An 11,722-nucleotide genomic window follows, 5' to 3' on the forward strand; every position below is an offset into this window, starting at 1 on the left:
TCTACTTTGAAACTTTTTCATCATCCTACATGGAAATTCTGCCATATTAGGCACTAACTCCCACTCTCCTTCCTGCCAGCCTCTGGCAATCTTTCATCTACTTGGTGTCTCTATGAACTGGATGGTGTCCTTTAGAGCTCCTAAGCACCAGATCTTAATCTCAACTAAGGCACAAAACATTTTTCCAATTTACAAAGCTCCAAGTTGAAAGTTGTAATGCATAAATCTCTATGGGTATAAAATCTTGTCCATACCACCTTATCTCTGTCGTTGTATTTCTATTCTCCCATTGTCAGCTCTGAACATCCCATTTAACTTCTAGTTACTCTCTCAGTGTATTCAGGTCTATCTAGAGTAAAGCCAAAAAACGAGGTCTGCTGTGGCAACCCTCTTCATACACCTTCAGTGGCTAACACCCCCAAACTCAAGGCTAAACTCTTTGGCATGACCATCAAATCCCCGATTCCTTGGCTTGAATTTTCCACTCTCCTTCCTGTTGGCCTGGTTCCAGTGCTACATTCTTCAGCAAATGTGTGGACACCCCTGAAGGAAAGAGTATCTGCCCTCGGTCCCCAAAAGACTTGTGGGCCTCTGTCATATACTCTTATTGGACACTTAATCCTGTCTTAATTACTAGAGCAGAAGTTTCCTGAGGGCAGGGACCATACCTTATTCATTCCATGTTCTCAGTTGTGCCCAGGACAGTAGGAACTCAAATGTTCACTAAAGCTCTTCAAACCTCCTGCATCTTTACTGAAAAATAGTAAATGTGCCATCTTGGAAGGCAGGAATCGACCAAAATCACCTGTTTAGTCTAGTATTAAGAGTGTAGGAGTCTTTTTTTCCACACAAGATAGTTTCTTTAAGTAAATCGTGCAAAATATGCTATTTTAAACACACTCACAGAATTAGGTTTGTAGAGGAATGTTGTGGAGAGACATTAATTTATCATATCCAGTTTCAAGGTCTGAGAGGGCCTGACAAGTCATTTAGGCCTGCCCTAGATCTTACTGACCAGTAAGTCAAGTTCCAGAACAGCATGGTGGTGAACCTCAGCTACTTGGAGATGAAACTGAGGTCAACCACCTCACTGCCAACTGAGCCTGCTCCTTTCCCCAAAGCTAGGGTCTATTAATCTGCTAACTTTAAAAAATAAAATGTAATCTGCAAACATCAAAGAGAAAAACATAAGAGGATGGATATATTTGTAGACCCAAAGGCTGGTTCAGTGCTCAGCACACTGTAGGTGACCAACAGTCTACAAATGTTGCTGAATGACTAGAGGAACACCCAGGCCTTTGGATCCATAACTAAAAGAGGCAGAATATTAAATGTTTCAAAGCACCAGTCAGACAACTAGAAACCTAGGAGGAGCTGAAGAAGCATGAAAGAGAAAACAGAAACACAAAAAACAAAGCAAAACCCAAAACAACAGAATGAAGGTTTGAAAAGGAACATAATTTACAAGCCAAGCCCTATAAAAACAACTACACTTACTTATATCACTTACATGGTGATATAACAGCTAATACAAAACACTAATCAAGTCCCTGAACAGACATTTCTTCAAAGAATTACAAGTGGCTTAAAGCACATGAAAAGATGCTCAATGTTATTAGTCAGTCATGAGGGGAATGCAAATCAAACCACAATGAGGTACCACCTCAAGCCCACATGGATGGCAGTTAAAAAAAACAACATGGAAAATAACAAGGGTCAGTGAGGACACAGAGAAACTGGAACCCTCATACAGTGTTGGTGGGAATGTAAAATGGTGCCACTCCTGTGGAAAATTGTTTGGTGATTCTTCAATAGGTTAAACACAGAATTACTATATCACTCAGGATTTCTACTCTTAGATACCCTAAAGAATAAAAAACAAGTGCTGAAAACAATAACTTGTACACAAATGTTTATAGGGGCACTATTCACAGTAGCCAGAAGGCGGAAACAAACCAAATGTCCAGGAACTGAAGAATGGATCAACACACTGTGGCACATCCATACAGTGAGAGCTTCTTCAGCCACAGGAAGTAATCAAGTAATCAAGTACTGACACACGCTACAACATGGATGAATCTTGAAAGCATCCTTAAGTGAAAGAAGCCAGACACTAAAGGCCACATGTTGTATGATTCCATTTATATGCCATATCCAGAACAGGAAATCCACAGAGACAGAAAGCAGATTAGTGGTTGCCTGGGGTTGAAGTTGGCGCAAAGGGCAGACTGCTTCTGGAGTTTCCTTTTGGGGACAAAAAAGCTCTGGAACTAGACAGAGGTGGTGGTTGCCCAAAATCGTGAATGCACATTTTTACACTTTAAATATGTGCAGCTTATTGAAAATCAATTATATCTCACTAAATATATTTAAAGGAAAATGAAAAGGATGGGGAAAGATACACTGAACAAATATTTACAACATCAACAACAAAGAGATCACTCTGGTTATACCACAACACACGAAACAGACATTGTATGTCTAACAAGATAAACTTACAGTACTGGTAGATATTAAAATATAAAGTATGCATAAATAGTCTCAGAGTATTTTTTAGCCCAAAATACAAGCCGATTTTTACAAATCCCCCATTATAGTGGGATCTTTCAATATACACATCTTCCTCAACTTATAATGGGGTTTTGTCCTGATAAACCCATCATGTGTTGAAGACATCTTAAGCTGCAAATGTATTTAATACACCTTACCTACGCACACCATAGCGTAGTGTCGCCTACCTTCAACATGCTCAGAGCAGTTACATGAGCCTACATTTGGGCAAAATCATCTAACCCAAAGCCTATTTGCCACAAAGTGTTGAATATCTCATGTAATTTACTGAACACTGTGCTGAAAGTAAAAAACAGAATGTTTGTGTGGGTACAGACGGTTGTCAGTGTATCAGCTGTTGACCCTGTGATCGTGCAAATGCCTGGGAGCTGTGGCTCGCTGTGCTGCCCTGCCCAGTGTCACGAGAGGACCAGACTGCACACCACTAGCCTGGAAACAGAACCAGATTTGAAACTGAATGCGTATCACATTTGCACCATTGTAGAGTCAAAAAATTGAAATATCTTAAGTCGAAACATTGTAAATCAGGGACCACCTGTATCTTTCCCAATTACTGACATGTTAAGTAGACAGTTAGTTAGTGAGGAATATTGTAGTCATAGGTTCATTTAATAGATATCTGGAAAAATTTTTTAAAGATTCTTCTCAAACACATGTTACGTGAATGTACTTAATGCCACTAATTTATATGCTTTAAAATGATAAAGCCAATTATATATATATACATATTTTTTTTTTCTTGAAAGAATTGTGTGTCAGTCACATATATATATATATTTGGTATCATTAATCTACAATTACATGAGGAACATTATGTTTACTAGGCTCCCCCCTTCACCAAGTCCCCCCCACATACCCCATTAGTCACTGTCCATCAGCGTAGTAAGATGCTGCAAAATCACTACTTGTCTTCTCTGTGTTGCACAGCCCTCCCATGCCCCCCCACATTATACATGCTAATCGTAAGGCCCCCTTTCTTCTCCCCCCACTTCTCTCTCCCTTCCCACCCATCCTCCCCAGTTTCTTTATATTTTTTTACTATAATAAAAAAAAAATAAAGAGAAGCAAGTCTTCACAGTGCTAGGGTCTTTGGAAATAACCAGCCTTAAGATATTCATCTCTGAAGAGCTATCACATCCCCTCTCTGATGAGGCAGAATGTTCTGTCCGACACATACCTTTACCACTAATCCTGACTGCACCGATTACAAATCCAGCACCTACATTCTTAAAATAGGTTTCAAGATTAACGCTGCACATCCAGAAGGGGGTCAAGGGGCATCACTGAGAGGTGCAGGTTTTGTAGTGGCTTTCCACAGATAGAGGCTATTGCCAGTTACTCCACTGTGTTGACCCTACTGTGTAGATGGGAACAGAGGCTTTTCTACAGGAACAGCCAACTCACTCAGAATTGAGAGGGGTACACTGCCATGTGTCAGAGCAGAGTTGAAGAGCCATCCTCCTGGGAACACACAGGCAACTATGCAGCCATGAGCACCACCAGCAGAAAGGGCAATGGAAACTGAAATGAAAAGCTGCCCTTCACCAGCAAGGAAACAGACAGCTCTAGTTCTGGGATGCTCCTAGGATTCCCTGGCACCTACCCCAAATGGCCTCCATGCCACACAGCCTTGGAGATAAGATGCACTTGAGCTTTTTGCTTCAGGGGATCCCCTTTTCTCAGCTTTACTCCACTCAAGCCATTTACTTCTCCCTCTGGCTCTAAGACTCGACTCTACCTCTTCAGTTATTTGAGATGATCTTTAGAATCAACACAGGGTGCCAACCATAGGCTCCTTAGGTGTCTGAGAACTTTGGAACCATGACCAGGTGTAGCTTCAGCTCCTGATGAAGGCTTACTTGATCTGATCTTAATCAGTTTGGGTGATAGAGCTGTTACCTAGATATATTTGTATGTCCAAAGACTAGCTCAGCGCTCAGCACACTGTAGTTGGTGAAACAGTCTACAAATATCACTGAATGAATGAATGAACACGTGGGCCTGCATTAGAACAGGCAAATCCCCTGCCACTAAGGGGAACACTGTGGAGTCCAACACACTCACATTTTCAAAATGCACCTCTCCTCCTTCCAACTATCTCTAAATTATTACTAGCCAATATTACTCTAATTTTAGCTTCCTGGTTTCTAGTGATGGAGAAAATGTGTTCCTTTTATATTATCAGCATCTAAAATTTTAAAGAAAAGCTCATTTGAAATGCTGTTACCAAGGAATATATCTAGTCATTTAAAAATGACTATTACTGGTCTGCGAGAGAAAATACACAAGATTCCATACATACACTGTCAAGTTTGGCAAAAGAGATCTTAGACAACTTCCATCCTTCCCACCCAATCCCAAGTAAATAGGGCATTTGTTTGTATTTCCACATTGGCCTCATGAAGGAAAATACCTCCTCCACCTAGAAAAACAATCTGTAACATTCAGACTTGGAACTTTGAGGGCAAACTTTTCAGTCATGCTGGAGCACTAAGTATATAGTGCTTTAAAAAAAAGTAAGAAACTACCTTTAAAAACATTTCTCCTGTGAGCATTTTCTTAAAGTTTACACTACCTAGTTTGGTGTTTCTGTACCTTTCAGAAATATAGATTTTAAAAAAATTGTTCTCCATTAAAACTGGAGCCAGAAGAACTTTCTTCCTACAGGCTCCTGTAAAAGAACATTTCATTCTTTTTAGGGACAAAAAATGACACACAAAAAATCATTTTCCTTAACTCACTCTAAGTTTTCTGCTCGGCACCAACTAGGTCCTGGCAAAGAGTTAAAAGTTTTCTGAGGTTAATTCCTGCGATTTAAAAAAAAGGGGGGGGGGACTAGATGCTTAAATTTAGACTCCGTAAAACAATACTGGGAAAATTTCAAAGCCTTGGAGAAATACTGGAATTTATTTTATTGCCTTTTGTTGAACTGCATCACATCGGCCAAATTTTCTTTCCTTTTTTAAATCCCTTCCGCCCAGCTTCACAGGCGTATCCTACACATACCCACATGATTCAGTTACCTGTTGGGGGTCGGGGGTGGGGACGAAAATCTACTGGTCACTTTGCACAGGACCCAGGTTTAACAGGTGGCTTTGGCCACCTCCTGCCAACATTAGGCTCCCACCCTCTCCGCAGCCTAAGGCACAAAGCTCCCCGGAGAGCCAGGGACCCGGCAAGTCCCTCGCACGATCCCGGGGAAGGGTGGTGGAGACAGGGGAGCGGTGCTGGGGACCACCAGGACCACTCGCGCCCAAAGCCAAACCCTTGCCACGGACCACCGCGTGCCCCGCAAGAAGAACACATCGGAGCCGGAAGGCACCGGATGCCCTCTCAGGAGGCTCCCGGGTGCACCCCTTCCTTCGGATTGTGCCAGGCTTTCCTAACTTCCAGGAGTGCCGGCAGGAGAAGGGGATCGCGCAAGGAGGGATGCAGGCGAGCAGCGCACAGGCTGGCGGCGTGGGAACTGCAGACAGCCAAGTCGCAAGAAAAGGGATCACCCTGATCTATCTGGACCCCCCGAGCCCAAGCCTCCCTCTCTAGACTCAAACACCGCCCTCACCGACGAGCCAGGCGAGGGGACCAGCTGCCCCAGCGCCTCCCGTGCTCTAGCCGGGAGATTCCGCACTCACCTGGCAGGGCCCCCCCTCTCCGGGGACCGCAGGTGCCGGCTGGGGCAGCGAAGCGGAGCCCGGGAGCCGCCAGCTCGCCCGCCCGCCGGCAGCGCGCGTCCAGTCGAAGGTCCGAAGCCGCCCGGCCGCGCGCTCGCTCCCCGCCCCTGCGAGCTCCCCGCCCCGCGCGCTCTCCCCGCCCCGCGCACTCCCCGCCCCTGCGAGCTCCCCGCCCCGCGCGCTCCCCGCCCCGCGCGCTCCCCGCCCCTGCAAGCTCCCCGCCCCTGCGAGCTCCCCGCCCCGCGCGCTCTCCCCGCCCCGCGCGCTCCCCGCCCCGCGCGCTCCCCGCCCCTGCGAGCTCCCCGCCCCGCGCGCTCTCCCCGCCCCGCGCGCTCCCCGCCCCTGCGAGCTCCCCGCCCCGCGCGCTCCCCGCCCCGCCGAACAGGCGCCGCGCGACCGGGCATTTAAAGGGACAGGCTTCCCTCGCAGGGTCGGCTGTCGGGCTTGGGGTTTGAACTGGGGACAGTCCAGTGAAACCTAATCCTGCCGTCTCCTATTTCCACGCGCGGGGAAGCGCAGTAGGGATCTGCGTGTGAAGCTCGGAATGAGAAAACACTTTCCCCGCCTCCGTCGTCAGGGTAGAGAGATTGTTGTATATTTAATGACAGTACTGATAACTACCATGTGTCGGACACTTAACTACCTTCGGACGCATTTAACATATCGTATCATAGTTAACACATGATCTCATTTCATCCTTAGAACAATCCTCTGATTTCTAATCCTCATTTTATAGAGAAGAAAAACTGAGGTTCAAAGAGGCAAAGTAACGCCTCCTAGGGTTTTTTTGACCCCATGGTTTGGCGCTATTTTCTTCTTTATCACTGTGGAAATACCGGCCGAAGTTAATAGCTGGTTGTGGAAGGCCCTGGTAAGTCGGTGAGAGTTCATGCTACTAGTGTTTCCACAGTGTGGGGCAGCTCTAAGGAGGGAGAAAGCAAGAGTTAAGGGCTTTTATTTATTACAGAGTCTGTTACATATTCAAACAGCAGACTTTGTAAAACCAATATTCCAAAATGCTGTTTGTGGTTATTCCCATTTTACAGAAGGCAAAGGAAGTGGTTGGTTGCACAGAATGCCTGAGACCCTGGTAGCTGTCAGGGCTGGGTGGCGATTCCTTAGTCCTTAAATCACTTCTTTGCTCTCCCCAGGAAGAGATGCCTGATGAAAGGGAAGAAAACCTCACTAATAATACTTTGGCCTTGTCTAACTCCCCGCATCTTTATTTAATGTTTACAAAGCACTTTAATCCACCCAACACATTTGTTAATTAGGCAAATATTAGTACCCCTTTCTTTCATAACCAAATCCGGGGAAGAATCAATTCTGTTCATCCCTGATCCTTGATGCACAATGGGCCTAAGCTCTGTTTATATATATATTTTTCCTCTTAAATTGTGTTCTTTATTGTGTTAATTATGTGATAAATGAATGCATTTATCACTAACTGGCTTGGTAAAACTTAAGTAATACTAAAAACTCCCTGGTGAGAGGTAATATAGGGAATCCCTCTGTCTTTAAGGAATTCAGATGAAGAAACGGACATTTTGTTAAGTGCTTCCCAGAACTGTTTTTCTTTTTATTATAGTTCTTTTTGGTTGATCAAGCTTTTATGATGTATGGACATATGTTGAGCTTAACTTCTAAAGCTTACTTAAAATTTTTAACTTACACATTATCTTTTGTGTAAAAATTTAATTTTACACAGTATTTTTTCTTTTTTCTCCTTTTCAGAATTGAGATACATGCAATAAAAATCACAAATCTTAGTGTACAGCTCAATGAATTTTGACATGTGTACACTTGTGTGACCATCACGCAGATCAATCACAGTATCTTTTCTTACAAAAGTAACAAGAGATTAAAAAAAAGAAGAAGAAACTGAATGATGGTGGGATTAAGAAGGAAGAAGGGAAAGAAAAAGACAAAAAAAGGGGGAGCAGGAAATTACAGGGAAGAAAACAACATAGGTTTCAACCAAGAGACAGTAGGGAAGGGAAGGCCAGCCCCACTAGCATATATCAGGTATTTGTGGGAATTTCAAACAGGGGCCCCTTCCTCTGAGCTTCTGCAGACCTAACCAGGGCCCCAGCATGGCTGCCTGAGTCCAGGCTGGCTTCCACTGCACCTATCTAGGCACCTTTGTGCCAAGTGAGCATACACAAAGAAGTTAAGAGGCACAGAAAGGACCAGAAGTGAGGTAAGAAAACAAGAAATGGCTTAGAAGGGGAATTTAAGGATAGTTATTCATGAAAGTACTTAGAGCATGATAAGGGAGAAGAGAGATAAACATCTAGAGGGTCTTTGCATATACTGTTGTTACTACTTTAACTCCCATGGAATTTACAAAATTTTACTTTATAGTTGACTTCCTAATAAATGTCTTGAGGCTGCACTTTGTTAAGAAAATGTTGGTAATACATGGCCCCCACATTTTAGACAATTATTATTATGAGCTTTGTGTAAATTAAAACTTTTAAAGTAAGCTTAAAAGTTTAAACATGTTTTTATTTTACAAAAAAAATTACTGTATGAAATTGACTTAATAAAATGCAGTATCTATGGTGGCCACTAGAGAGAGGATCACAGGAAAGGTGAAAGTGGTTAGTAAACGATTTTCATGTTTTCTTCACTAACACTTAATAGCATTCTAGAGCTGAGAAGGGTGATATCAAAAGAAATTATTTTGCTTTATGCCTCTTCCACTTAGGAGATGTGTAACTTTGAGCTGTTTATCCTTTTTGAGATTCAGTTTCTCATCTGTGCAATGAGGTTGTTAGCACCTATCCTGTGAGGCTAAACAAAATTATTTTAATGTTTACCTGAACAAATGAAAAGAGGAAAATCATGAAAAAGAAGACAAATATGGTAAATTTCCCTGTTTATTACTGAGACATAGTGTAGAGCTCTAATAATTCAAAGTATCATAATGAAACAATAATAGATGTTGAATGGTATAGATAATAGAATGGAATCAATGTCCCAGAAAAAGATAGTGTTGATATAGTGTAGAGTTTAATATGTGATAAAAATAACCTAAAATAAATGAAAAAGGGATGGACTGTCAACAAATGGGCTTGAGAAAACCAGTAATTTGAAACAATAATCAAGTTAAACTTTTACCTTTCATTATGTGCTAAAGCAAATTTGCTACATTAAATAATTTTAAAAATAGGATAAAATTTAGCAAATGTTTATATGAATTCAAGATGGGGGAAGAAAACAAATGAAAAAATTGTAAAGGAAATGACTGTTAGATTAGATTACATAAAAATTTTAAGTTCTGACAACTAAAAATACAGTGAACAAAATTTGAAAAGAAAAACCCTGCAAAACTATGCATAACAAAGCTGACATTTAATTTTATTCTCAATGCAAGAGTACACCGAATTGATAGGAAAACTAAGTCAATGGGAAAATTTCCTTAAAGAGAAATCTAAAAATGATTAGTGATTAGCTCTGAGTTTGTGTGTGTATAATTATATTTTAAAGTGTTTGGATTACCTAGTAATTAAAAAAATAAAAAACTTAAAATAGTATGTAATATTTATACCTATTAACTTGGAAAATATTTTCTTAAACTCTAATATTCAATACTGGCACAAGTTCAATTAAATGGACAATTTTATACATTATTAGTAGAAGCATGAATTGATACAACTTCACAGGAAAGCAATTTTGTGAAATATTTCCAGAGACTTCAAAATGTTCATATATTTTGACCCTATAATCCTATAACTAGGGATTCTGTGAAAATAACCAGAAATAAGCACAGAGATGTGTGCATAAAGACATACACAGCCCTCTTTTTTATAATGTCAGAATATTAGACACAACCAAAACATCCAAAATTAGGGGGAAGTTTAAATAAACTATTTAAAGTTTACTAAATATGAGCTGTTAAAAATGCAGACATTTTCATGACTGCAAGAAAATACCTAAATATATTGTTAAGTCGAGGAAAAGAACATTACAAAATTGTATGTAAATTGAATTTACCATAAGGATGCAGGAGCCCAGTTTGAAAAAGACATATGCACCCCCATATTTCTTGCAGCACTATTTGCAATAGACAAGAAATGGAAGCAACCTAAGTGTCCATCAGTAGATGAATGGATAAAGAAGATGTGGTACATATACACAATGGAATATTATTCAGCTTTAAGAAGAAAGCAAATCCTACCATTTGCAACAACATGGATGGAGCTAGGGGGTGTTATGCTCAGTGAAATAAGCCAGGTGGGAAAAGACATGTATCAAATGATTTCACTCATGTGTGGAGTATAAGAACAAAGCAAAAACTGAAGGAACAAAACAGCAGCAGACACAGAACCCAAGGATGGCCTAACAGTTACCAAAGGGAAAGGGACTGGGGAGGATGAGTGAGAAGGGAGGGATAAGAGGGAAAAAGGGGCATTACGATTAGCACACATAATGTAGTGGGGGGTGGACACAGGAAAGGCAGTATATACAGAGAAGACAATGATTCTATAGCATCTTACTACGCTGATGGACAATGACTGTAATGGGGTATGTGGGGTGGACTTGATAATGGGGGGAATCTAGTAACCATAATGTTGCTCAAGTAATTGTACATTAACAATACCAAAAAAAAATTGCATGTAAGTTATTTCAGCTATGAAAAACACATGTACATATGAAAAAACTAGAAAGCAATACATCAAAAGGATGACAGCTTCTCTTTCTGGATGTGGTTATGTCAATTCTTATTCATAGTATTGTCTATGTTTCAAATTTTCTGTTGTGACTATATTATTTTTATAAACCCATACAAACTAAGATATATTATCTTTTTATATAGGACAACAAATGCCAATGTGCAAAGTACTGAGTCTGGCTTATATCAAACAGTCAATAATATTTGATAGGTGACAGAAAGAAGGAAGAGAAGGAGATTGATGTACTTCAATGATGACTTGCTAGCGAAGTTTCCTGATTTTAAAAAAAGGCACAATTATTCTACTTCTACAGATGAGGAAATTATGACCTAGAGGATTTGGGGTGAGATAAAAAGACAATAATGGAATGGTTTTATACTTCCTGAAAGCAAGTAGATGACTTGCTACCTTGTCTGTATTCCAGGTTAATATTTGAAGGAGAAACATGGAAGGGAAACAAATAGAGAGGAAAATGATTAATAAGTCATATCTAAATTTAATGATAGGAGTTCTATAAGAGAAGCAAGACCTCTAAAAGATCCCAGTAAACAAGTGCTGCTTGTGTGAGCTTTATGATCTGCCAAGTGACGGGTCTTTTCCTCGAAAGAGAATGTATGGTGCTCATTTGTTCTTCACCCCAAAAATGATCTGCGGTCTCTTATGCAGAAAGTGTTACTGTGGGTAAGGTCTAGCAGATATGACTGTGCATAGCAGAGATAAGCTCCCTGTCAACATGGCATTTATAGTCCAGCAGGGCTTGGGGGATAGACAAGGAACAGATGACAAGCTGGTTAATCACTA

The 11,722-nt window shown here is 41.1% G+C and overlaps 1 protein-coding gene across 2 annotated transcripts in view; it reads right to left on the reverse strand.

Annotated features, from left to right (window-relative positions):
• The window catches only part of PROSER2 (proline and serine rich 2), a 45,756-nt gene extending 39,405 nt beyond the window's left edge, over positions 1 to 6,351 (reverse strand). For both annotated transcript variants that reach the window (XM_037001177.2, XM_073229319.1), the window contains exon 1: positions 6,204 to 6,351. The gene's annotated coding sequence lies outside the window, so the exon portion shown is untranslated. The remainder of the gene's footprint in view (positions 1 to 6,203) is intronic.
• Between the last annotated feature and the right edge of the window lie 5,371 nt (positions 6,352 to 11,722).

Source organism: Manis javanica, chromosome 2 (genome assembly GCF_040802235.1).
Source record: "Manis javanica isolate MJ-LG chromosome 2, MJ_LKY, whole genome shotgun sequence".
Classification (NCBI taxonomy): domain Eukaryota; kingdom Metazoa; phylum Chordata; class Mammalia; order Pholidota; family Manidae; genus Manis; species Manis javanica.